The sequence below is a fragment of the Cuculus canorus genome, chromosome 3, assembly GCF_017976375.1.
Source record: "Cuculus canorus isolate bCucCan1 chromosome 3, bCucCan1.pri, whole genome shotgun sequence".
In the NCBI taxonomy this organism is placed as follows: Eukaryota; Metazoa; Chordata; class Aves; order Cuculiformes; family Cuculidae; genus Cuculus; species Cuculus canorus.
In genome coordinates this window covers 51,469,325-51,495,395 of record NC_071403.1, presented here as the reverse complement: position 1 = coordinate 51,495,395, position 26,071 = coordinate 51,469,325, and the positions used below count along the sequence as shown (strand labels likewise).

General features: G+C 40.8%; 1 long non-coding RNA gene across 4 annotated transcripts in view; it reads right to left on the bottom strand.

The window, feature by feature from the left end:
* LOC128851758 (uncharacterized) overlaps window positions 1–23,365 on the bottom strand; it is a 42,034-nt gene extending 18,669 nt beyond the window's left edge. For 3 of the 4 annotated variants that reach the window (XR_008449185.1, XR_008449186.1, XR_008449188.1), the window contains exons 1-2: window positions 23,161–23,365; window positions 12,523–12,696 (exon numbers count right to left, since the gene is read on the bottom strand). This is a non-coding gene — a long non-coding RNA (uncharacterized LOC128851758). The remainder of the gene's footprint in view (window positions 1–12,522; window positions 12,697–23,160) is intronic. The other variant, XR_008449187.1, reaches the window with a different exon arrangement.
* Window positions 23,366–26,071: the final 2,706 nt, after the last annotated feature.

Sequence of the window (26,071 nt, the reverse complement as noted above, 5' to 3'; positions counted from 1 at the left end):
CTCTATCAAAGCCTGTGGCAGTGCAAGGCAGAAGGAACAAGTTCTCCCACCTGAAGTGAAGTGTTTGGCTGACAGAGGAAATAAAGCACTGATCCCACAGTATGAAGGCTAAACTCCCACAAAAGGCTGAAATGTTGATTATTTTTAGCAGGGGAGAGCCTAGGGGAAGGGCTTGGCTAATAGATTAAACCATTGTTAGGAGCAGAGCAGAATTCTTGTGCAGCACTTTCCTTTCCATCACACCTGCATCCTGATGTGAAGTAAAAAGTGTGTGTGGCAGGGGGGATGACGACATGTGGAGGAGGGAAAAGCTGCAGTCTGATAAAGAGGGCTGAAGTGGTAGCAGTTAGTGATGCAGTTGCTCTTTCCTGTCACTACTTTGACCCTATTAGCTTCACTTGTGCTGATTTCTTTCTGTTAATCCCCAGGATAGCCTCCGAGAGTTGTTTATCATCCCGGGGCAAAATGTTCCAGCCTCCTCTCACCACTCTTTCTTCCTGCACACGCATTAGTACTGATAAGTCTAAACATCCAGAAGAGCCTGAGGACAGAGTGGGAGGATGTTTTCTCCTTTTTGTAAGCTCTCTGGGCTCATTACTCTTGCTCAGCAGTGCTCTAGTTCCCCTGCTTTCTCCCAAGTGTCCAGGCTGTGAGAAGCAGTGCTGTCATGCTGAGGCAAACAAGATGTAGCACAGCTGCTGGAGGATTCATCCATGCTAGGCTAGGTGCCGTCTAACCTTCCCCTTTAGAGTACATGTTTAAACATTGTTCAAAGCAGCCTAGTCACTGTGGGAAGGCATGGCTGCTTTGGGCAGGACAGGACAGTATTCAAGACGGCCCTTTGCTGGCTAGTTTTTACTAATTTTCTGGCTCTGTTGCATGACTTATGTCCCAGGCAGAATGAAAATAAGTCTGGAAGAGCATGTTTGCCTCAGCGAGAGAAGTTATTTGGGAGGGCAGCTGGAGCTTCAGCCACTTGTTGTGGCAACAGAAGCTAGCGCTTTTTACCTGGAGCAAAGGTGTGAATGAAAGGAGACTGGGAATTATCGTTTGACCCAGTTTGAATCCCTCTCCTCTCCCTCTCCTCTCCCTCTCCTCTCCCTCTCCTCTCCCTCTCCTCTCCCTCTCCTCTCCCTCTCCTCTCCCTCTCCTCTTCCTCTCCTCTCCCTCTCCTCTCCTCTCCATCACAGACGTTTATAGAAGAAAATCTTTTAAGTGACGGTCCTTCAGAGAAGACTTTCATGATTCTTTAGTCCTGGTACCATGCCTGAGTTTTGTATTACTCTATACAACCTCTAGCTTAGGGTCTTTGTGTCTGAAGAGGAGGCTTGTACATTAAAGAGCATTATGTATTTTCTAAGAACTAATCTTTGGTGGGGGAGGAACTAAAGAAATAAAAAAGCAGATTACCCACACACAAACCTGTCATCTTTACAAGAATACCAGCTCAAAAGTGGAGGTTACTGGGAGCCGCAGCTGTGAGTGGAAGAAAGGTGGGACTGAAGCCTGCCTGTCTTGATATTCTTCCCAAATACTTAAGGAAATGTTCCTTTAAGCCCACTCAGATGATCTCTTCTCCACAAGTTTTTCCTTCTGCGTACATAGCAGATTAGCCTGACTTCAGGAAGCTTTTGTACAATTGCATGGAAATGTTTCTTGCCTTGTCCTAGACTATTCCCCCACCTACTTTATCATCTGAAAGGAGAGATGAGACCCCTCCTGAGCCTCTGAAGTGCCTCTTGAAGTTCCCAGAGTTGCTGAGAATGAAAACCCGCTCCAGAAGGGGTAGGTAAATGGCTGAGCTACACGAGACCCAGCTGTGTTCTTCCCTGCTTGATGCAGGCAACCTGCTTTTCGGTTTGATGCTGTGTTTTTATGCAGTAAATTGCCTTCAAGTAATCAAACAAATATTTGAAATATTTTACATACAGTTACAGGCATCTCCACATCCATCACAGGTGTCCTTGGGGTTTCGTATGTCAAAAGGAAAGCCTTAGCTTTTAAAGACAGAAGAAGCAGGAGAGATGGAAGAGGCTGGTTGCTTTCACAGAAATGTGGACATTGTCAGACTGAGATGGATTTATACTATGTAGTCTGGCTTGGATACATTGAGTGCTGAAGGGGGCTCTAATTATCACTATTTGCACCCGGTGGCAGCGTTCATGCCTTTGGTCACGTGGGCTGCTGATGTCTGCACAGCCAACCTCTATCCCTTTGGAGGTGGGATTCCTGCAAGCAGAGCTAGGATTTAATTACTCTGTCTGTTTCTCCTGGGAAGGGATCCACACACTGACGTCCGATATCAGCCTGTGCTAAAGGAGAAGCAGGGAAAGAGGTGCTGTTGCATTACTGTGGAACAGCTGCATTTTCGGATCGGTGCCAAAAGTAGGGAAGGAAAACTTCTGGAGGCGAGAAAAAGCCAGATCCTTCCAGGTCTAAGGCTGCAAAGGACAAATGCTGTGTGTGGGCAGGAGCTGGGATCCTGTGTGGGAAAGATCTACTGTTTCAGTAGAAGGGGAGTTCCCTCCCAGGTCTCTATGTAAATTGCTTCCTACAAATCCCAGGCTTTATCATAGATTCAGGCTAATATTATGAGATGGGCTGCAGAGCTACAGCCTCCACCCCTTTCCACTCCCTGACAACAGATACTCGTAACCTCTGGATTTAAAGATGCACTACTTTTGGTACAGAGGGTCTCAGAGACAAAGGGCACAGAACTTTTTGAGGCTACGTAATGCAGCTGCCACAGCTTTCAGCTTTGCGTGGCTTATTCTTTATTGGGTGCAAGATGAGGGCACTCCAGCAGGGCAGGAAAATGAAGGATTCCGTAATACTGACAGCCAGATGTTTTTCTCAAAGAAAAACTTCCTGCTAAATAAGAAGCATTGAGCATAAACCCCATTTGTTTGTTGTTATTTTTTTTGTTGTTCTTTATCTTTTTTTTTTAGCTCTGGGTAGTTTATGTTGAAAAGCACTTTGCAACTCTGCAAACATGCCTATGCTTCCAGTGACTTCATTTGGAAGGGTCCATCCACACCTGGGCGGAGGGGAGGGTTGTAAACTGCAAGTCAGGATGACGGCATCTTTTGTAAATACAACAGGATTTCCTGGGATTACGTTTGAATGCTTGGCCCTCTTAGGGAGGGGAAGAACATATTTGGTCTCTGACGAATCCATGAGAAGGCTTTCCGTTTTATGTAATTTGTAAGGCCACTGGCTATCTTTAAGTGAGCAACCTGCTTGAAATTGTATGATTTAAGGATATCCACATGGTTCCATTGAATAAATCCAAATTACATGGGATAAAGTTACACTAAAATCTTTAGCCAGTCTAAGCCATGTTTCTGTCATTCTTTTGTTTGTAAACATAAAAAAATATAGTATAAAATAGCTAGCTATGTGTTACTTGTAAGAATGTGCCATAGGATTATTTTGTGACCAAATCTAAGTGCTTTTTCAATGACGAGCTTTCTGGTATGTTCTCCATAAAGCCTTCTTCGTTTTTTGTATTTAAAATCTGTTCTGGCTATCTGAGCAGGGCAGAATAAATACATCCTCATGAACACTACGATGAATATAAGTTCAGTTTCATGAATCTCATTGTCAGTTGAATATATTAAATAGTTAGTCTGTGTCCTTTTTGAGAGTAAATGTTTCTCTTGAAATTAAAGCCATATTTTGTGAGCATAATGCTCAGCTCTTTTTGAATGGCAGTGAACCAGGAATATCATACTGTTCTATCCCTCTTTGGCGGTATGTGTAAGCTTTCTAACTTAAATTGTAATTCCTACAAATAATGTGTGTAGCTTTAAAATTAGCCTTGGTAAAAAATCAATCTGGCAGCATCTGACTGTCTGTGAGGACATGTCGTTTTGAATTTTCCCAGGTTGTTGGTGGGAATAGTCTTTGTGCTATTTATCCAGTTGTGTTACTGAATTCAATCAGTGCAACAACTCACAGATATTTCCATGGGCCAATGCATCTTCTTTCTGAAATTCAAAGAAGGGATTTTAGGAAAAATACATTTTAATGAATAAATCTCACTTTCACTGGTGATTGTGGTTCCAGTGCATTGTGGTATAGCTGTTACTACCATGCTGAAATCTGTGCTGATAGGGATCTGGAGCTAGGAGGTTATGAGTACCTGTAGCATTGCCTATAATAGTACTGGAAATCTGTCCTTCCTAGCATATATGCTGCTTAAATCTAAGTAATGCAGTTGGTTTTGATGTCCTGAGGTTATTCTTCTAAAGCGGAGGGACTGATTTACCCCAAGAATGGGTTTTGAGTGGTTAGTTGTTTTAAGCAGCCATCATATTTCAGCAAACATCACATAATTTTGGGGCAGCAGACAGCTTCTTTCCTGTCTGAGCTGTATCTTTTCTGGATAGGATGGTAGAGATATAATCTTCTTTTCCAAAGTAGTGAAAGGAAGTATATCTTGGTTAAGATTGGTATTGGCAGGAGATAACATTTGCTTGCGAAAGAAGTCATATTGTTCTAGCACAATATACTGTAATTGAAATAATTCACAATGCGTTTTCTTCTTTCAGTCCAGCCTGTAAACTAAACCAGAAACAGCCATTTCAGCTGGATTTATTAAGTTTCAGAGTACTGCATACAGCACATAAAGTCAGCAAGAATTCTCATTTTCTTGCATCAAGTAATTTTCATAAGAAGTTGCTCTGCACTTCTTTTCTTTTCCATCTGAATTATATCTCTGACTTTTCTTTTTTGTCACTCTGGAAACATAGTGTAGTACTGTCACACTCAATACACTGATCTCAGCCAAGCAGGTTTCACCGTGCTATGGCTAGGCAGAAGAATGAGTTAGAGGTTTGTCTCAACTTCTGAGATAGAAGCTGTCTAAAGATATTTGAAGCTCACTGCCGCAAATTGTGGAGAAATGTGAGTGAGCTTCTTCTGAGGCCAGTACTAGCAGCCTCTATTGAACACTGGAGTAAGGACTAAGAGGACATGAAAGGCAGAAGACAAGAAGAAAGAGGATTTGGAAGAAAACTGAATGAGGTGGAGTCTACCAGAGGCATGGTGATGCTCAGGCCTCCTTCCTCTGCTTCTTAAAAGACTTTGTAAGAAGTGTCACACACTGACAAAGACACTTTTTTAAATGATCGTAGAAGACCTTTGATTCTGTATCTAGATGTTCCCTGAAGGGTAGTTTTCCCCTCTGTACATATCTTTTCTAGCTGTGCTATATTAATCAGTGTCAGCCTTGCCTTAAGTTGTTATGCCCTTCCTCACTGTGAGTTTAAACTTGTCTTGAGTGTGAGGACTTTATAGTAGAGTACTGTGATTTGAAGCACATCTGTGATGTGCAAAACCACACATCTGAATGTAAGCTCTGGAGGCAGCAGAAGACATGTCAGGCAGGACATGGGAAAGCTGTCCAGGATCCCTGCTTTTACTCGTGCATGGGAACTGCTGATCTCGCTGCAGTGAAAATAACTGCTTGTCTCCATTCAGGTGAGATGACAGTCGCTCAGTCCTGCCTTCTGGAGGCCATGTTCTCCTTCAGCCTGTGCAAGTAATGATTCTGCTTGTTTGCTTCACCAGCCTTTCTTGGCAAAAAGGCAGTAGAGAAGTAGCAAAATAGTCTAAAGAGAGCAATGCAAAGTGAAGACAATGGAGGATGTGCAGCTTTAATGTGACTTCTAATAAAATTCTGTGCCTTTTCTAGCATTTAAGAGTAACATTTGCTAATATTTTAGTTTTCATGAATGACCTGCAGTACGTGACTGCTGCGTCTCCTTTTGTACTTCTCAACTGAAAATACCTCTTTTGAGAGAAGTGTTGCACGAATGCAGCTTCCTTCAGTGTGAAATAACAAGTGGTCCTATTTACAAAGGGAAATTTCTATCTATGTTTTTTATCTCCAAGTTTTTCAAGTGTACATTTCTCTTTCACCTCCTGCTGCTCGATTACCTCTTCCGCTATCTTTTCTAATGTGTCATTCATTCTCAGTGCAATAAAATTCAGGTCAGGTGATTCACACACATGCTTCCCTGTCTGAATAACCAGCACGAGGCAGCAAAGTCTAACTCCTGAGCAGTGACTGCTTGTTTCCTATTTTACCTCTTACAGCGTGGGTTTAATTCCAGCTTTTAATGAAAAGAAGGGAGATGGATTATTCACTGCCATCAAATTGAATGCCACTTCTCTCAGTTTTCATGCAGTCTTCTAGGACTGTTAGAAAACAATATGAGGAGACAGCAAGCTAGTGTGTTTAGCCATATTTAGAGGTTTTCTGTTAGATCTGTGCATCACCGTTACAGTTCACATTAACAGAGTGCAAACCTGGGTCTGACTTTTTTTAAACCATGACTTAGAAGTGTTTTCTTTGTTTGCTGTAGTGACATTTGAACACTTTATTACATATACTTACACCTTCTGAAAAAGGTACCAAGGCTAAAATGGACTTTTTGTCATGAAGTCCACAGGCATCTATGTAATGTGGATAGCCCGACATCGCTGTTCTGCTCAGTGCATGGTACAATGGATTTTCCAAGTAACAATTTTGTGATCATATAAACTAAGGATAAGCCAAAACTGAAGGGCTGGGGAATGATTCACAGGTCTTTTGTAAGGGACTGTACCCAAGGCTGTGTCATGACTGCATTCATGAAGCAGCTTCCAATCTTTCCTGCTCACCTTCAGGCTCCCAGTCTTCCAGAAATAAGACATGTAAGTGCATAGGCCTGATTGGGGTTTTGCTGTGTTACAATCATACAGTCAGGAAATCAAGACTACGACATGACAAGGGAAGCGCCCACCCTACAGGCTAGATGTGGAAGCTGTATATTTTTTGCAAGTACAGTTTTCCTTCCAAGTATTTCTTTATTCCAGGAATGAGAAACCTCAGGTACCTTTTGACTGGCACTCAGCAGGATTTGGGCAGGGTCAAAAGACAGGAGCTCCTGTGCCCTTAGGGAGATGTTTGCGACTCCCAGGGATTCTCTGTTCCCTCTTATGAATTCAACAGAGGAGCCTGTTGTGCACAGAGCTGATGTACAGCATTGTGCACATGGGAGTTAGAAGCATTTTGGCTCTTTCTGAAACAGTATGTTGTTTATCTCTAGTTTGGTAAGGAAAAAAGCATTTTGGCATGCCTTTCTGGAAAGCCTGCTGGGCCCTTACCTCCTTTAACCTGGTTTAATTGAGGATTTTACCAAGCTTATTACATGGGATTTTCTTTGGCAGCAGCAGTGAGAGAACAAAGCAGGCTCATCACAAATTATCATTTACACGTGCAGAGAAGGAGCCATAAAAATAGCTCTTCTAAAAAAACAATTTCCTTTTCAGTAACATATAATAACCTTCCTTCGGTAGTCTGTCATAGACCTCAAGATCTCTATGACAATTCATCTTGGGTTCCTAAGTTTCATATGCCTTCCCAAACATTACTAATGCAAGGTTGAATAATACAAAAAAATTGCACGTCTCAGGATTAATTTGTTTTTATAAAACTGCATCACTGGTTCTATATATTGCTTTGTGTCCGCCTACCACGAATGTCAGCCAGTATTTACTGATGCATCTGCTTACCAAAAACACCTTTTATGTATTCCTACATAAGTATTTCTGGAAAAAAATGTCAGTTACATACACAATGCGTTTGCTTTGGAGGTGTTTATGTATTCATCAAATCAGGGTGGAAAATGAAAAGCAGAAAATAAAACTTACTTGCCTAGTGTCAAGCAAGTTTAGTGAAGCACTAAAGCTTGAATCTCAGGCATCTGTTCTGAATCCATAAAATAAGATTTTTTAAAAAAATTTAAATACATTTGAATAGCAGGTATGTCAAACTTCCTGACACCTATTCACAACCTGGTGGGGACAAAAAGTTAATTAGCTCTGGGCAGAAATCAGGCTTAAGAGGTTTAATTTTTTATCCTGTTCAGAGGTGAATGTGCAGCTGGTGAATGTAAACAGTGTAATGTCAAAACCGAAGGGAGCCAGTGAGTACATTGAAGTGTTCAGGCAGCACCACTTCCACTGATGGAGAGAAACAGCAAGATGCTGAATTTACCCAATTCACCATCAAACTGGTAGTCAATAGCATCTATAGGACTCATTTTTTTGGGGCATACTGGGGGAACACCTACCACATACAAATAAAGCTCTCTGCAGGTATTGAACCTCAGGTGGTTGGCCTGACAAGCTACTTGCGGTACAGCACATTTCGTAACGTGAATGAGTGAGCCAACATGATAGGTTCAAAAGGAATGACAGGAGAAATTACAACGCTTCCTTAGAGTTTGTGCTTAGAGGCACAATGTAATTTTTTTTCAGAATATCATCCACTAAGTAAAAAGGCTGTTCTACATTCTGAGAAGTAGTATTTCAAACTTCTCAATGAAAAAGAAAAAACGCATGACGCTGTTACAGATCTTGGGTTTATTTGAAGCCCCAGTCCAGAAATTCACAGTTCTAGCTCATCAACTGCTGATGACAGGTATATCTCTGGCTTAGGACAGTCTATAAGAAACCTTGTTCTTCAGGTGACATTGTTCATAAGCTATTTTTATTGTAGTCATAAAAATCAAGAGGTGATAAAGTTTCCCGGTGACTCCCCTACCATTAACAGTCTCTTTTCATCCTCACAAGGCTGCAGCAAACCAGTTGTCATCGAGTTGTATTGTTTTCATCAGCTTTTATGTAGAAGCTGTGAAAATAGGACTATAGAAAGAATGTTAAGTTTTACAGCTAGAATAGCAGTAAGAGTTACTATTTTACAAACTAAATTTAGAGAAATGTCCTTTATTCCAAGGTGTGCATCTTTTGGGACTGAGCAGCTGAGTTATGACAAAGGACTTTAATAATGCTTTGTGGTTTTTTTTTTTAAAAAGTAAAACATTGTGGAAAGACCTGAAAATTCTGTCTCTTAATTAGTTACAGGCCAGCTATAAAATAACAGGTCTGAGTTGTAACCTTCATGTCACTAGGCAGCTATTGACTTTCAAATCTGAGAGAAGGTGAGAGGAAGGAAAGCATCAAAGAAGAGTTATTTTCTGTGTTTGAAAGCTAATGAGTCTACGGATTTTCAGCTATACAAAATGTTATTAGCTACCAGACTGAATAATGTGCCAAATCTGTGGAAGAAAAAACCACTGATGACTCAACAGTTCTTGTGACTTAGGGCTTGTTTCAGGATTGGCTTTGGTTTTTTTATTTAGGAGGTGTCTACATCTGACCTTCTGTAACGGTGTACTGCATGTTGACATTCCTGAATGTCAAGAAAGGAGACTGAACAATATTTAATGGGCTGCCAGAATTACTAAACATTGGTATGGAAGCTGGCTGCTTCTCCTTTACCTCGCCTTCTTTTTTCTGCCTTCTCCTGTTTTCCATTTCAAGTTCATGTTATAGAAAGAAACAGGTAAAGGATCACTTATCTAGGTTAAATGTGAGACCCAAGACAGATAAGGAAACAGTCAACTTCCTGTGAGTGCGAGACTTACGCGTTGCCCATCAGTCTCTGAAATTTCACCAATAAATTCTAGATTTTAACCAAATCCATTGGAAGTAGGTGGTAAGATCCTAAGAATATAATGAAAATGCATTGTGGGAAAGAAGACAAAAGGAACGTTTGAGTCCAGTCCTCATCATACCTGTATGATTGAGTCATCTGTGACTTGTGCTGCCTCTTGCCCAGTCGAACAGGTAATGCGTATGGGAGGGAAATGTAAGTATCGCAAAAGTTAGAGCAGGGATTTCCAATATGGAATACTGAGAAACTAGGGCAATTGTAGTGGAAGATATTTGGGGGAGCAATCTGATAATGTAGTGGTCAACAGGGAGGTAAAAATCTTTGAGTGGTGATAAGGATATGTGGAAGACATGAGGATGTATCAGTAGGAGGGTTCACGATAAACAGTTCCTCTCTGGCAGCGCTAGACTCTGCAATAGTTGCAGGGTTTGCACATTTCCCCTCTTAGCCATGCCATCCCCTTTTCTTTCCTCTCCCTCCTTCACCTGACAAGCTTCCTCACTTACATCACTGGCAAGGTAGTCATAAGTCAGCTGAGAAATGAGGAATGACTAACTTCCTTCCCCTTGGGCATTAGCACAGTGGTGCTATGAAATACTTAGGTCACCTGTCTTCCCAGCAAGAGAGCAGTAAGTACGCAGTGTAATCCAACAACTTTAGTGCATAGCTTCCCTTTGGAGGAGCCACAACAGTGTTGTGGGTTTTTTATATTCTTGGTGACTTCCACTGACTTTTGCCTGCAGAGGGTTTTTTTCAGGTAGATTTCTCTCAAAAGCTTCCCGTTTACAGAGATCTCTATAGAACCTTTTGTTGTTTCTGAAACACTGCAACACTTCTGAGCAGACAAGGGCAAAGAAAATAGATATCAACAGCTATATATGCAATTAAAGAAACAAAATAAAATACAGAATCACAGAGGTATTCTAAAGCAAAGTGAAAGGAGAGTTGAGAACAGAGCATGGCACAACAGCAAGGCTAGTAAAAGTAAGAAATGTATGCGGCAGAGCAAGACGGGCCATGAAATTTCACAGCCATCTTGGAGGTGTCAATTTGTCATTGTGTGCCCAGTTTCACCTATGTAGGAAAGAGGTTAGTAGTCCTGTCTTCAGAAATGCAGTGTTGCCGATTTAGCTCTTCTTTTCAGAGCACTGTGGTGCACTGCTAGAAGGCACTGTAGAAATGTAAATGACTGTTAGGGAAGTAGTGTAGCTCTGTTGCAAACATTTCAGCTCCTGTGAAGTGAGGTGTCTAAAAGAAAACAGAGTTCGTGTCAGCAGTTAGATGAAACAAAGATGATGATGGCAGAGATGGATGAGGAGACAATGCAAGTATGAGGTTTGACACAAAACCCCCAAGACTATGCCTGTAACTCTTTTTGTTTAACAAATTAAGAAAATCAACTATGATCACCTTCCAAATAGCTCCCACCCGAGCTGACACACCAGCTGCATATAATATTTCCAGGAATGCAAAGGAGAAGCTGCCTCTGAAGGCAGAGATGGTGCCAGCACTTGTTACAGAGACAAGGGTCATAGTTCATCAGCCATTGGCACTGTTTGTGCTCCTCGTCTGACATGCAGCTGATTTGCTCTGAAACAGAAGCAAATTGTTTTATGGCCTTAGGCTGCTCCTGTAACACAGTTGACTTGACGCAACTCTGTTATGGCATTGCCAAGCTGGAGTAAATAAGTAATAGCACTTGTCTTCCTGCCTCTGTAAAGTCATTCTACTTTCCTTCTCCAGTTTCCGCCATAGATAATAGATAATTAAAAAATGGGCCTAAACTGCAGCCATTGAGATTCACGTTGGACCATATGAAAATTTCGTGAATGTAGGCCTAGGTGATCGAGAGAGATCATCTTTCCTTGACTGGAGGTGTTTTAAGAACGTGTTAACAGCATAGCAATTAAAAAGTGACTGAAGGCTGGGGCTTTAATACCAAGGCCACAGGAGAACAAGCTAGTACAAGATCAGGCAGATGTGGAAGCAAAATCAAAGGGATGTCAAACTGATTAAGAATAAACCACATCATAAATGCAACTAGCGAGACACTTATTCAGAGTCAAATAAGGGAGGGAATACAGTAGTACTTTATACCACCTCTCAGGGAGATTTTTGTGACCAGTTTAAAGAGTGGAAGAAGGTTCAGTACAATAGACCATGGTTATCAGAGGAAAGATGTAGGCTGGAGTTATCTTGACTAAATAGGAACGGTTCACTCTTTTCTTTTTTTTTTTTAATTTCTCCTTTGCCTTTTCTGTGGGAAGTGTCTTAGCTACAGCAGCGGACTAGCTTATCTTTGTATTATCCTTGTTTCATTATATTCCATGGAGGGCTGTGGTGTCGAGGAGCTCTAAAACCCATGCTCCACATTTTTTGGTATGGAGAACACTTCTGTTCGCTGGACTGGCAGCTGCTCTGTAAGCTTTTCAGTCCTTTTTAGTCACTCTGGCTTCTGTAGCAAGCTACTATGAGTTATTTCTTTAGGGCTTATTATCCAGGCTTTTTCACTACACTCAAGAAGGAACAAGAGGTACTGAAGAAGGCCCTAGGGGATATCCCTTGCTTAATGAAGCTCTGCTGTGCTCTACTGTGTCAAGAGGAGAGTGGAGGGGTCACAGCTGGGAAGTGTTGTGTTCTGGCTGATAGTGCATGAGAACAGATCAGAGCAGTCATGAAACTGGTTTGCATGGCACTGGAAGTCAGGTCAGCTCTGAACGATATCAGGAAACAGAGGGATAAGGACACTGAAGGCTTCCTTTACCCGTGTCATTCTCACTTACACAGTCTGCAGTGCTGGAGTCACTGACAACTGAAAGAGCGGTAACTGGAAAGAGGAAGGAAAACGTCCAGTATCTCTGCTTTTGATTGGGGTTTCCTCTGATACCAGGGAATCTGACCTTAAGAAGCATGCCAGGGCAGAGAGGTAGGGCTTTGCAAGCAGCAGCCACCCTGATTGACAGAAGGAAGTGAAATTGTACGCCTTTGTATCCCAGTAAATGGATGTAACTTACCCAGATACTGCAGGTTTAGCGTGAAGAGTTGTCTGATGCAGATTTTGAATGAGGTTATCTTTATCACTCTTGCTTGGCAGATGTGGGAGCAACAGAGTTCCTCACTTTTACAATGGAAAAATAATTCTTCCCTGTTCTGCTTTGTGATTTTTTTGCATGCTGATTGAGAACCTGCTGAGAACAAATGACAACAATATAAGGCTCTTTTATCCTCACTCATTAGCTGAATTCATCCTACTTAGGTGCAGGAAGTAGTAGGAAACAAACAATTATAACAAAATGCTGAACGTTCAAACTCAACTCAAACCTCTCCATAGATTGGACACACATACGACTGCGACTGCACTGAAACAGTTATGCCTGAACAGACTAGGATGTGCACATTCTTATGAAGATACAGAGATGGTCTTACAGGTACAGTGTGTTCTTGCAGCTACCTGCATCAGTATGAAGCATGCAGAGAGCCACAGTAGCTGTGCACAGCTGCGCTGTGTTCAGCAGCAGAGGATTTGAATATGAACAAGACTTTCATTTTGGTCTCAGTCCTTTCACTCTCTGAGTGCATAATACAGAGTTGCTATTTATGTGATGTACGTGGGTGAGAATTAGAAGTTTGGGATTACTGGTTTGGGTTATTAACTTGGTTTCATGAGTAAGCATAATATTGAGTGCCAAGGAATCATGCCCTAATTACCCTTGAGTTCTGGTGATGAAAAAAATGAGAAACAGCTAGTATATCAAGAGTTTTTCACTAATTTTTATTACTCTTAGACATATTATTTAGACTCCCTTCTTACAAGGAGTCACATGGAAAAGATGTAATGGCTACAAGTTACCCATGGGAGATTTTGACTGGACACAACAGGAAAATTTTTCACAATGAGAACAATCAGCCATCGGCGTAATCTCCCCAGGGAATTAGTGGATTTCACGATGCTGGGAGTTTTAATATTCAGCTATACAGGGTACTGGGCCATCTTGTCTAGACTCTGCTTTGACCAAGAAAGGCTGGACCAGATGATCCTTGAGGTCCCTTCCAATCTGTCATTCTATGATTCTATGATGATTATTAACAATATTGCTAAAAGGAGAAGTGGAATACACTGCTTTTCCTGTCTCACTCTGGGCTGTGCCTGGGGCTGTTATTCGGGACACCTCCTCTAGCAAGTTGACAACAGATATGTTATAATTACTATTTATTTATCACCATCATTGCTAGCTACTCATTCTTGTTCCTCTGTGGAGGGAACAGATTCCCCCTCTTATAACTGTTGCCCTGCACATCCACTTGGCTTCCACAAAACTGGTAACTGTGGAGTCTCATACCATCTGGTAATGAAGCAGTTAAGCAAGACTTGCACAAAACTCAAGAGAAATGCACTGATTATACACTTTAGTTATCTTTTACCGTTCTTCTTGCCTGCTCTTTTTCACCTTCTTCCGGGCTTGGCACTGTGTGCTCTGGTGTTTTTTTGAAAAAGCTGGATGGGAAATTAGTAAACAATTTATTTGGTTCAACATATGTTAAGGAAGTGGAAACAGCTGGGGGCCAAAGGGAGAATGTGGCTGGCAAGGCAGGTTGTTATTTTTATACAAAGCTGTTCAGTTTGTTCTCTTTGTGCAGAGATGACACTCCACTCAGTCCAGTTTTATGCTGGTGCCTCCTATTAATTCGCGTAGCAGTTTGCACACCTGCGTGTTCACACCCTGTGATCCGTTGCACAATGACTGCTCCTTATCTCCCTCTTTCCTAAGCACCTTTCTCTTCCTTTTCCTTTTTTACAGCTGTTGCTTTTAGTGCACATCCTTACAGGTACCAAGGGAGAGATGGGAGAGCTCTGGCCTGGCTTTGTCTGTCACCTTCCCAGCCCTTCCTCTTACAGAAAGCAAGAAAGCCTAGGGTGAAAGCTGGTCTGAAGGAAAAGAGCCAGCCAACATCCGCCAAGTTTGAAGAGACAAACCAAGCATGAGTTCAGCAGATATTGTTAGGTGGAGAAGAGGATGGGATATCTGTTATGCCCAGGAAAATTATCTCACTTAAGTGATTTGCATGTCATAATGAGACAGGACTGAAAACTTCAATTTTATTTGTATATATATTCTACTCTATATTATTATCTATAAATATGTTTTTATATTACATTATTATATATTCTAGACTGATAGGTTGATAGGTGATAGAGCAGAAACTCATAGTTTCCTGTCCAGTGGCAGGACAGAGCCCTGATCTACCATCAGGAAAACAGAGATATTACTCTATTAGATGAGAAAAAAGTGACGCAGTTAGTGGTGCTGTATCGAGGCAAAGAGTAAAATTACCTCCTCTCATTTTCCTGCACTTTCCCTGTATATTATAAAAAATTACCTTCAACTGCATTGCCACTTATTTGCAGTAATGAATTCAGCTGAGCAGACTGGACCCTTTTTGCCTGTCACGTGGGGATTGTACATAACACAGGTTAAGCAAACAGATATTCTTGGGCCTTGGATTATACCAAGGCTGCTTAATATGGCTAGAGGGATCACTCTTGGTGTTTTTAATCAAACATCAAAGACCAAGGCCACTCCATTATTTCTTCCTGGTTTGCTAAGAAAAGTGATTTAACTGCAGAGCTCTTCTTGCTGTTTTATTACTGTGGTGTACGAACCCTTATAAATTCCTGGGAGCTGAAAAACACTTCCAAGCAAAACACAGTTTTGATTCTTGGCTTCTGTGAGAGAGTTTTGTGGCCTAATTCCTATGTCAAAGATCACATAAGACTTACGCAGAGACTTATGAAAGTTAACATGGTAAGACTTTTTTTCTTTCAGTATTGATTCTGAAACTGGAGCCTAGCAGCCTTGTGCAGAGAGGAGAAGCAAGCCTCAGGGCTACCTTGCTGACTCAGTTGCCACAGAAGTCCTTAAAACGGCCTTAATCCTGATGACCTCCCCCTCCCTTATATTATTTTAAACTGTTTCACTAATTGTATCACTAAGAATGCTTCCTGAAATCGATTTTAGTGACTTTTAATGGTTTATTTGTTGTACAATATTTACAAATAAACAACGGTTTATTTGTTGTACAATGTAATATACCTATTACATAGGTTCTGTGGCCCAGGAATAACAATATTATTTCAATGTATTTTATATGGACATAAAATAGACAGAGTGGCCTCCTGGCTATGCAGTACCATCAAATGAATGCAGGAACACTAAGCCTAATAGGCAAAGCAGCTGCTTTACCTGATTATTTCCATTTTTTAAAAGCACTTTTGAAGTGTTTACTCCCTATGTAATTGTCATATGCAATAAAATGCTCCAAGGGGGAAGAGCAAATGTTAAGCTAATGTACAGCTAATATTAGTTTGCAATTGCTTTCTCCCTTTAAGCTGGCATTGATATTAGCCCTGGTTTGTATGCCTATTTTTTTTTTCAATTTTCTATTTAAGGATCCTAGGTAGCAGGGATGCTTTTGTCAGCAACAATATGCTGTTGTCATTGATGCCTACTAATTGCTTCATTCCTACAATTGTGTGTTTTCCATGTTATAGTCGTTTGATTTGCTATCAGTCGGATGGTAAAAAGAGGAGATAGGTTCTGTAATAAAACTTTCAAAGAAGAAACAGAAGAAAATTCTATTTAAAGTCTAACAGTGTAACTCTTGCCTCTTTTTAGTTCAAAGGGACAGATTAACAGTGGCCTCTGAAAACCCAGAACATGTACAAGACTTCATTACAGCCAAAGAGTTCAGGAAATATTGACAGATCTACTTCTGAGGCAGAATTTCCTGCTTCCTGTCTTGATGGATAAAATACTGACACGCACAGATTCATCTGTTCACTTTGAATATGTGCTGACAGAAGCAGTCTAACTTTCAGAGCAGTGTACGCTCCAGGTGTACAGACTCGGGATGTCCCTGACTCTACAGAGCAAGACTCTTGCATCCTGTTTGGCACCCCTGGGAACTTAGAAGAGGAAATTATAAGCTGTCATGGACTCAAGATGTTAGGAGTATGAAGGTGACACTCTGCATTGTGTGTTTGCAGAAGGAGCATTGCCTCCTGCCAGCCTTCTGACCATTTCTGTTTGGATGAAGAGAAACTGGCTCCAATGCAAAACATTAAAAGGGGTAGTTCAAAGTGGTTCCAGTCACTTTCTTCACATTTTGGGTCACGTGTTGCTAACTGTCTGTATCATTTTTGTCCTCTTTCTTGGGCACTTATTCTAGCCATAGGAGAAGCCTTTCTAAGAAAAATCTGAACCTGGTTTGACTGTGGCAGCATAGTACATCTAAAAAATTACACTTTTTTTTTTAATAGTTCCAAGATGTTTTCAACTCCTTCTAAAGAAAATCAGCCAAATTCTTAGTACCAAAACATCTTTTTTTTCATAAATTTGGCATCAGTAGCATTGGTCACAGTTACCAGACTCTCTCACCCCAGGCTGTTACAGCACCCAGTAGTTACTGCACACTGGAATGATACACCTGTTGATGGAAACTACAGATTACAGCTGAAATAAATGAGCAAGGAGAAAAGTCCTTCAGGAACATTTTCTGTCTGTAGGCCTTTAGAAAATGTTAATTTATAGAAAACAGTATGTTGGCATTTAAGCTGTCTAGACATGGGTGCTACTTTGAATTAATTTTGATGCGAGTTAGGCCCTGGGGTGCTTTCTGAGTGCCCAAATGCCATAAAAAAGGCCATGATTATCTTTTGGGAGCTGTTAAAATAAATAGTCTGTTCAGATATTGTGCTGAATATCAGCGGGAGATGTAATACTAGAGGAGTATGGTTCCAGTCATAGGCATGTTGGGAGTGGAAACTTTTGTGAGAAGATAACATTAAAGAAGCAGCGAAAGTTTGGCATATGGCTATGGTTGTTAGCACTTAAAGCACATCTAAGCTATACATCTGAAAGCCATTCAAAATGCTAACTTGGATAAGGGTGCAAGGAAACACTACTTTATTTGTACGCACCCTGGGTAGCTGTTGGCAGACTGAAAAAGAAGCAGAGAATGCAAAAAAATGGGAAAAGCCTAGATGCAATGGGTCTTTTGGATTGGCAAATCTGTACTCCTCTGCTTCTGAGACATTATAAGCTTGAAGAGACACCAAATAGCTAAAAAGCTGTAATTAAAGCCTTCTGAAACATGCATTTTCTTCCCAGACACTATGCAGAAGAGTTCCTGTTTTCCTGTTATTTCCTGTGGCACAAAGATTTATTTTAAATTTCTTTTGTCATCTGGATCGATGCTGTCTGGAGGAGACGTGCTTTCATGTGACACTCTTCCTTCCCGCTGCTGTTTTTAAGACCTCAAAGGCAAATGCAGGATTTTCCCCTTCCAGTTCCTTCAATGCCTCTTCTTATTTCAGTATCTATAGCCAATCAATCTGCAGTGATGTCAGCGCTTCTAAAGAACTGATAGAATTACCCAAAAGAAACGTAAAATAGGCTTGCTCTGAATTTCCTAGAAAGGGCTGAAACATTCTTTAAGCTTACGTAGGTCATGAAGGATTTGGACAATTATGTAAGTAAAGTATTGTAAATACTGTAAGGTAAGTATTATTCAGGTGACAGTAAAATGAGATTAAGATGAACATTGGATTGACTTATCCAGCCCCCTTGGGGTCAGGAACAAACTTAGCAAAACCCTCAGAACTGATTGGCACAGTCTAAATAAAATTGTTTCTTCTTCTATGCAGCGTCCTGGGCTGTACAATCTGTTAAAAGTCCTTTCCTGGCTGTCTTTCTGTGATGTTAAACTGTATGACTCTCTATGAGCTTAGCAGGTGGCATTCTGTGTCAACATTAAGGACGGAAAAGATAAGGTGACTTCAGTTAGCTGCTGGTGTGCACTGATGATCATATTTAAGGTTGTAATTTGCCTTCACCATGTCATTTCTTTATACAAGAACCAGAACTGATCTGCATTGAGAAGTCCAGTGGGTAAGCTATGCTTCCAAAGCATTAATGGGAAATGTCTCACAGGTTCATAAATAGGGAACTATAGAGATCCTATTTTAAAATTAGCATGCAGGTGTATTCCTACAAGAAGTGCTTAGCCTGATTTTCCACATTTTCCACGGTTGAACCTTGCTAGATAATCTAGCTTAACATTTTGATAGTTATAGTAAGTTATTCAGGTAAATCTTAAAAAAAAAAAACATAGAAGAATGGCATGAGGAATCCTGTTTCTTGGGATGACTGGTAAAGTCCAGTTTATTTAGGATTAACAAGGGAAGGGCTTTTTGAGGGCTGTTCCTGTGGAAAGCACTGACTTTTCTGTTCATTGGGACAGGAAAAGGAAGGAGTGGGGTTGCCTTACACTGAAAAAATGGGCAGGAATCATAGAGATCATATGGGTTTATCTTCTAGCAGAAATTTCACGGCATTAGTTGACCTTGGCTTTCATTCTGTATTGTTAGTTTCCTGTGATGTTGTAGATGACTCTAAAATATGATTTCTTCAGTCTGCTGTGAAAGAGAGAAGGTAGTGGCAGAAAAGGAATGTGAATGGTCAGGTCAGTGTAACAAACAGAAAATAGGCAAGACAGAGTTTAGATAAATGTCCCCATGATCATTTCAAAGGCATATAATAGTGCCAGTGGTTTGTTGTAAGTTAATTAACCTCTGTGGATAATTAACAGAGAGAATGCTCGTCTCTCCTTTGTACAAATATGTATATTTCAACAGAAAGTGTTGCAGTCTCTTACTGGATTTCGTTGGTTGTGCAGCTACCTTACAACTATTCAGTCAGCTGTTCCATGAAGACTGCCTGATTATAAGGAAAGATTTTATCTTATCTTAGTCAAGGTTTTGGTGTGCAGTTCCAAACTGTCCTTATTTGCATAGCTTTGGCTGTTGACAAACCAGTCTGGGTGATACCTGAGAATTTTTTGTTTGTTTTAGGAAAAATGGCTTCCTCTTTCCCATGTTCCATGTTCCCTTTCTCTTTACAACCAGAGTGTTGGCAGCATGTTAGCCTCCTTCCTACCTGCAAATGGAAGCTTTCTTTCTGTCTTAATTCTCTGTCTTGGTTGAGGGACTGAGGATCACTGAAAGAGTTACCTTGGTAGAAGTTACAAAATTACACAAAATAACAAGTGTAATGAATTTCACTGTCATTCCTGACACTTTTTAGAACAGGAATGAACATCACTGTCTTTGCGCAAGCACGGCACAACTCTTCAGTTTTACCAGGGCCAGACTCTAATAGCTGACATGATGGCAAACCAACCGTAATTGTTAAGACCCTTTCTTTAGCTCTGGCATTCCCATAAAGTTTGTAGTAACCAGTAGGGGTTCTGGTCTTTCAGGATCCTTTCTTTAGGATCTGCTTTGGGTGAGGGGTGGACTCCAGGTCCTAGCTCAGGCTCTGGTGGCGATAGTGTTCCATGTAATTTACCTGCATAGGCAGTAGAGACAAAAAGAGCTGCCAGAAAGGAGTCCATGGATGCAGCAGCGATAGCTGAGACAGGACGTTGAAGTGTCTTCTTAGAATGAGAGGGCTATAGGAAAGTGAAGACTGCACCGTGGCCTGTTCAGCTTTCGGTCTTCTCAGACGTAGCAGCCTTGCTTGAAGCTGATGAGACCTGAACCTATTTGCTCCAATGCAACACCCACCTGAGCTTAGTATCCTACCTGTGATTCTCCTGGTGCTCCTGCTGTTCAAAAAACTCCGGACGCAAGTGTGAGAAGCAGAAGAACTGGAGATGGGACAGAGTTGAGTTCTGACAGTTTAGGGAACTGTGACAGCAGGGGAAAGGGGGACGGGGAGAGTGATATATTCTCAGCTTTCCTAAATGCAAGGTTGCTTATGTAGCCCTGATGCTAATACAATGATGAAGTTCTTAAACCTTAATGTCTTTCTGTCTCTCTGTGGTTTAGTACGTGAGTAGATTTAGCACACAAATATCTGCATCAACCTTGGGACCATACACTTGGAGCCATAGAGGGAATTTGTGGTGAAAGAACGCAAAAGAAAACAGCATTTTCTGGGCATGAGGCGACCCACAATTAGGAAGGTGTGCCATTCATTACCATGGTTCCAAAGAACTGTGATGGGAAACATGCAGGTTTGGTAAACAAGCCAATGACACTAAGAAAATAACCGATTGCATGTCTCCAGTTTTGACTCCCAGGGGAAACCGACTTCAAAAACATCACCATTCAGCATGACTCTGAGAGGTTGTGCTAGTTCTGCTTGGTAAATATTCCCTTACTTAACAAAACCTGCTACCAGTGAGGTTAAAAAAAAGGCCAAATATACTCCTGTTGTGAAGTGAAAGCCTTCAGGCAGAATAGCTGATGTTCACTTAAAACCCTATAATTCCCTGAGTGAAGAAAAGAAAATGCACTGAATTGGCAGGTGAAATGTACTGTTTTCCTTGTAAAAGGTCAAGAAGAAAAAAAATTCAGGTCAGAAATAAATCAGGAACAATAAAAGTAGTCCTTAAGACATTGCGGTTTTAACAGAGTGCTTTTCTTCCTGTAGCCTTATCTCCCTGCAGAGCCAGGAGAGAAAAAAATAACATGCCAGAGCATTAAAAGCAATGCAATCATATTTTTAAGAGCAAAAAAAAGGCTTTGTGGGTAAAGGGCTGTGTCCTTCACCTTTTTTCTCTCTGGTGGTCATTCAAGGATCTCCTTTGCAATTATAAAAATTGCCATTGTAAATACCATTTACATTGCTTGGGAGATCTATTTGAACAGTATCTATGCATTGCTGAAGTAACTTTAATTGGGTTGGTGTTCATGTGATGCAGTTAAAATATTGGCCTTCTGATAGCAAACTATCCAAATGAATTGTGTGTCCGAAACACACTACCCTATATAGTCTGCTTTTGACATCCATCTGTCTGCATCTGATTCTCCCCACAGTTCATACCAGTTAGCACTCTTTCTGAGAGACTTGAGATCTATGTTAGAACTATGTACCATTTGTAATGTAACAATTTACCATTCTCAAATCCTTTAATTTTTTATGTGTTTAAAATTTTGTAGTGACAGATAGCAGTTTTCCATTCTTCAGATGTTGAGCATTTCTCTGGACTTGGTCAACCTGTTCATTTCTTCCCTGTCTTCCTTGCACAAAACAACTTTTCTTGATAAACAAAGATATCTTCTGACTTCCTAGTCATGCCTATTCCTTTCTCCGTGGGGCAAAAATGCAGATATTACCCGGCCACTGTGAGCAGGCAGGACATAGTTTTAAGTCCTACTCCAATGAGCTCAGTTACAGGAAGTATTTTTTCCCTCTGCCACCCCCAAACTTTAGCTCAAGCCAGAAGATAAATTAATGTGATGGCTCTTAAAATAAATTTGTAATTTTTTATCATATTCTCATCATAACAGACTTTCAAATCTCATTTTTATCAAATGCATGGAAGTTTTCCAGTGGAATCATGTTTGAGGTGAGTCAGAAACCAAAATGTGGTACAAGCTAGAAACTGATGTTGTCTCAACTGTTGTCTGCCTAGTCTCCTCTTAGGCAGTAAGTTCTGTTGTCCCAGTATGTGAAACATTCTGTATGGCTGTTTTCCTGGAAAATCTGAATGGACAGTAGCGTAGCACTTACTCTGCCCTTTAAATTCGTGTTTGGTCAAATTGTTACCTGTGAATAAGGTAAAAAAAATCTGCTTTTGCAACTCTACTTTTCTGCCAAACTACTTGGGCACGATGTACATCTTCACTGAAATGTGCCCAGAGGCACAAAGCAGTTCCCATGCTAGAAGACTCAATTCGGACATAATGGACTACATGGTTAGAATGAGTTTTTACTTAGAAACATGACTAATTTTCCCTAAAAAGCTAAACTCTGGGGTAGAACTAGCCTTGTTAGGATTAATCAGCTCTCATGTGCTCATATTTTTGCTTAATCTATGAAAGTATTTGCAGGCTTGAATACCTGTAATTTATGCAACATGGTATTGAGGCTCTACGGAAAGGTACTACTGTTCATAGAAAAAAGGCAAAGTGGAACATTTTGGCAAAATAGGATGAGAGAAACCAGAACATAAGTTGGTATAATTCCACAATAGTTTTTATTTTGCAAAAGTTGCTTGGGTAAGCTTGTGGCTTATTTATTATTTATTTTATATGCTGATTATCTTTGCTTTTAGCTATGTTTATAGTTGGCCTCCTATGGGGAAAGAGGAGGCGCAGACTGAGAAACATCGTTCTGAATGCCTTTTTGTACTCCCTTTATACAAGCTTAATCAGCAGTGCCTGTCCATTTGGGGGTCAGATAACTCTCTGCAGCTGGAGCAACAGAAGGGCAGTGTAGGAGCAGCCCCTCAGAATAAAAGGAGTTAAAGTAAGTTCCATGTAGCATTTCATTTCGGAGTTTGACCATTGCCAAAACAGGATTAATCAATTTTCAGCAGCCCTGAAAAATTATGTGTGCCTGGGGCCTGACTGGTTTAACCACAGAAACTTGTCAGTGCAGTGGGAAGGCCAGAGTTTTAACACCCAGATCCAAACAAGCAGCTTTGGCTGCAAGCATCGCTATTCCCAGGCACCCAGGCTACTCAAAAGCAGGTATATACAGTGTACCCTCCGAATAATGCCAGACCCTGTCAGCATTTCCCAGCAAAGCACACTCTTAGAAGGTTTGCCATTGCTCATACAGTCAGAGAGGGATCTTCCCTACCTTGACGCAAGGGTCAGACTCTCTGTAGCGAGTCTGCAGGTGTATGGGTGAGCCCCTGGCTGTGAGCTGCCTGCGACCCCACTGGCTTCCCTCTCAGAGCAGGGGTTTGTGGTATGCGCTTTAGGAGTCCGGAGGCTCTTTGGCGTTGGAAGCAAGCTAATGCAAAACAGAGCCAAAGTGCTTTCATGTGAGATCCTGAGGAGAGGCCACGGTGACTGTAAAGTATACGGACAGCCTTGAGTTTGTTTACGAGAAAGGAGAAAGGGCTGCTGCGGGAAATGGCTGCGTCACTGTTCCTGTGGCGTTCTGTACCTTGTTTATAGGATAGTGCCAAGTGGCAAACACAAACAGACTCGTGACGGCCCATCTTGGGAACTGCAGAACCTCCTTTTGTTCTTATTCAAAACCTGAAAGGGAGAGAGTTGTTTAAATTTGTTCTACTGTCACTGCTATTCAACTATGTGAACCTTTTTTTTCCTTGCTTATGTTTGCTTCTTTCAGCATCAGTGAGTTTTTATAGTGCTTTTGGAAACATCACAGGCAATATTAATGTTTGAAATTCATGCTAGTATCTTTGGGTGGCTGTTTTATCACAGAAGCTCTGGTTAGTGTGATCGTAGGTGTATCTGTGGCAACATCTGTTGTCTGTGATTTTCTCCTCTTCAAACAGCATGTTCATAAGCACTATTCCAAACTCAAATAAAAAAGTATTTCTGTTCTCGTTTTATAAGAGCTTAGTACATTGTGTGAGCCCAGGAGTGCAAGAACTCCTGGCTTCTCCATCCATACTTTCTGGAATTAATTTACATTTTCAGATTAGTTTTATTCCCTGTAGGTATGTCCTGGACTCCTCTGTAGTAATTATTTTTGATGATTCCACTAACGCCTACTGCTGAAGGCGGAGATCATCTATTTCAAACTCCTTTGCTGAATGAATTTAGCCAACAATCCACTCGTGACTCTGGCAGATGTTCCTGCTTTCTTCCTTTCTTTTTTTTTTTTCTTTCTCTCTTTCTTTCTTTATTTCTTGACAGTAAAAACTTTACAAGTCTTCCCTCTACCATTCCAGAAATGTGAGAACTCTCCCCATTGACACCTAAAATATCTCACTGACCTTGACTGCATAAGGCAGAATACATTTGTAAATACTGCAGACACCTGAGTTTAAATGAAGAAAACCCAATATTTTCTCTTATAAAAGACTGCTTCAGACTAGTCTAGGCTCCACAAGACTGAGTTTTTGTAAGAGTACTTACTCCTAGTGTTCATATACCTAAAATTCAAAAGCTGTCAACTTGATGACCTTACTGTAACAAGTCCAAAAGTTTATATTGGTTGCTCCTGCTGTTTCTATAATAACATGACGACTCCTGTCCTTTGTATGCAAACTAGTAGCCAAGAAGTCAAATAACTATTTCTGTTGGACTCAGGGGATGTTAGCCAATGGTCTACCGAAAATGCAGGATATTTTGCTCTGAGGCATGTTCATTGCAGTCCTCCTCCTCCTCCGTGTCAAGATGCTAACTCATTCTTTGTTCCACGCTCCATTGAAGAAAACTAGAGAGTTCAAAGAAGCTACTGTAGACTCTGTTTTCAAAAGTTCTTTAAGACTTGTCTTGTTTGGTTGGAACTGGAAAGCCTTCAGATATGTTGATTATTTCCAGGGAAAGAGTGAGGTGAACTGCTTTTTGGAGTCAAGATCCTTCTAGACTAGTGGACTCAAAACTGTTAGGGAACTCAATCTAGATAAGAAGCCAAAGATTAATTGGTTATAGAGACTGAATTATCCTTTCACTTTTTAATTTATTAGGAAATGTTATGATGTTGTAACCAGGGGCTGTTAGAAGCCTTCATAATGATGAATAATTATGACAAGATGAGACATGGCTGAAGAGGAATTTTTGAAATTGCTCTAATGTGAATAAATGAAATACAGAAGAGTATTTTAGGAAAATATGTGCACTCATGAAACTGCAAATGAAGATTGGCATAAGCTTTTGTATTTTTTTTAAATTTATTGTGAAGTTGTTGGAGTTTTTCCAAAACAGTAGCATAAGGGATTTATTTTGTATCATATTAGCTCTGTGTTAATTTTACTTTTATGACAGCCATTAAAAAAAGAAAATTCCTCTCAGGGTAATCATCTCTTTCTGTTGTCTTCATAAAGTGATGAGGTGGTGATGTCTCCCTTGTCACTGCTGTCTCAGTAGCATTCCTTTCTTCTGCTCCTCAATTTCCAGTATCTGACTGAGTGTGCTGTACTTCTTAGATGTGTTGGTACCTCACGCCTACCTTGGTAGTTTGTGCTTTCTGTGCACGATCTGCAGCTGTAAATCCCAAATGCCTACATTAATTAAGGGTTAGGCTTAATGGATCTATGGGATGGACTCACTCAGGTTCTGTGCTGTGCTAACTGAGGAACAGCCACCAGCACAAAGCTCAAAGAAATAAGAAAGATGATGAACACTGTCCTTGAAACCCACCTCACAGTAGAAAAGGAAGAACAACTCGGTTAGGACAACTGAAGAGTTTGGTCTTCCCTGCAGCCACAATAATAAAGCACAATCAAAATAAAAACTTAACCCCCTTTTCTCCTTTTGATCTCTTTTCTTTCAAAGAATTAGGCCTGTGGCTTTGCTACAAGATTTACTGATGATTCACATACACCAAAGTAACATCTAGCTGCAGGTGTTTGGAATCTGACTTTTGGATGGACTAAGTAACTGGAACTCAAGCCTTAGCTTGCAACAAGTACAGGAAATGCCTATTTCTGAATAGGAGGCAGTCTAAGTCAGGGCCTTTGAAAACCAGCATCGTTGTCCCAGCAATGATGGAAGTAGTACTAATTCAGTGGACAACTGGAATGAGAATGCTGTTTTCCTCTAAAATGCCAAAAGATAGACATAACCAC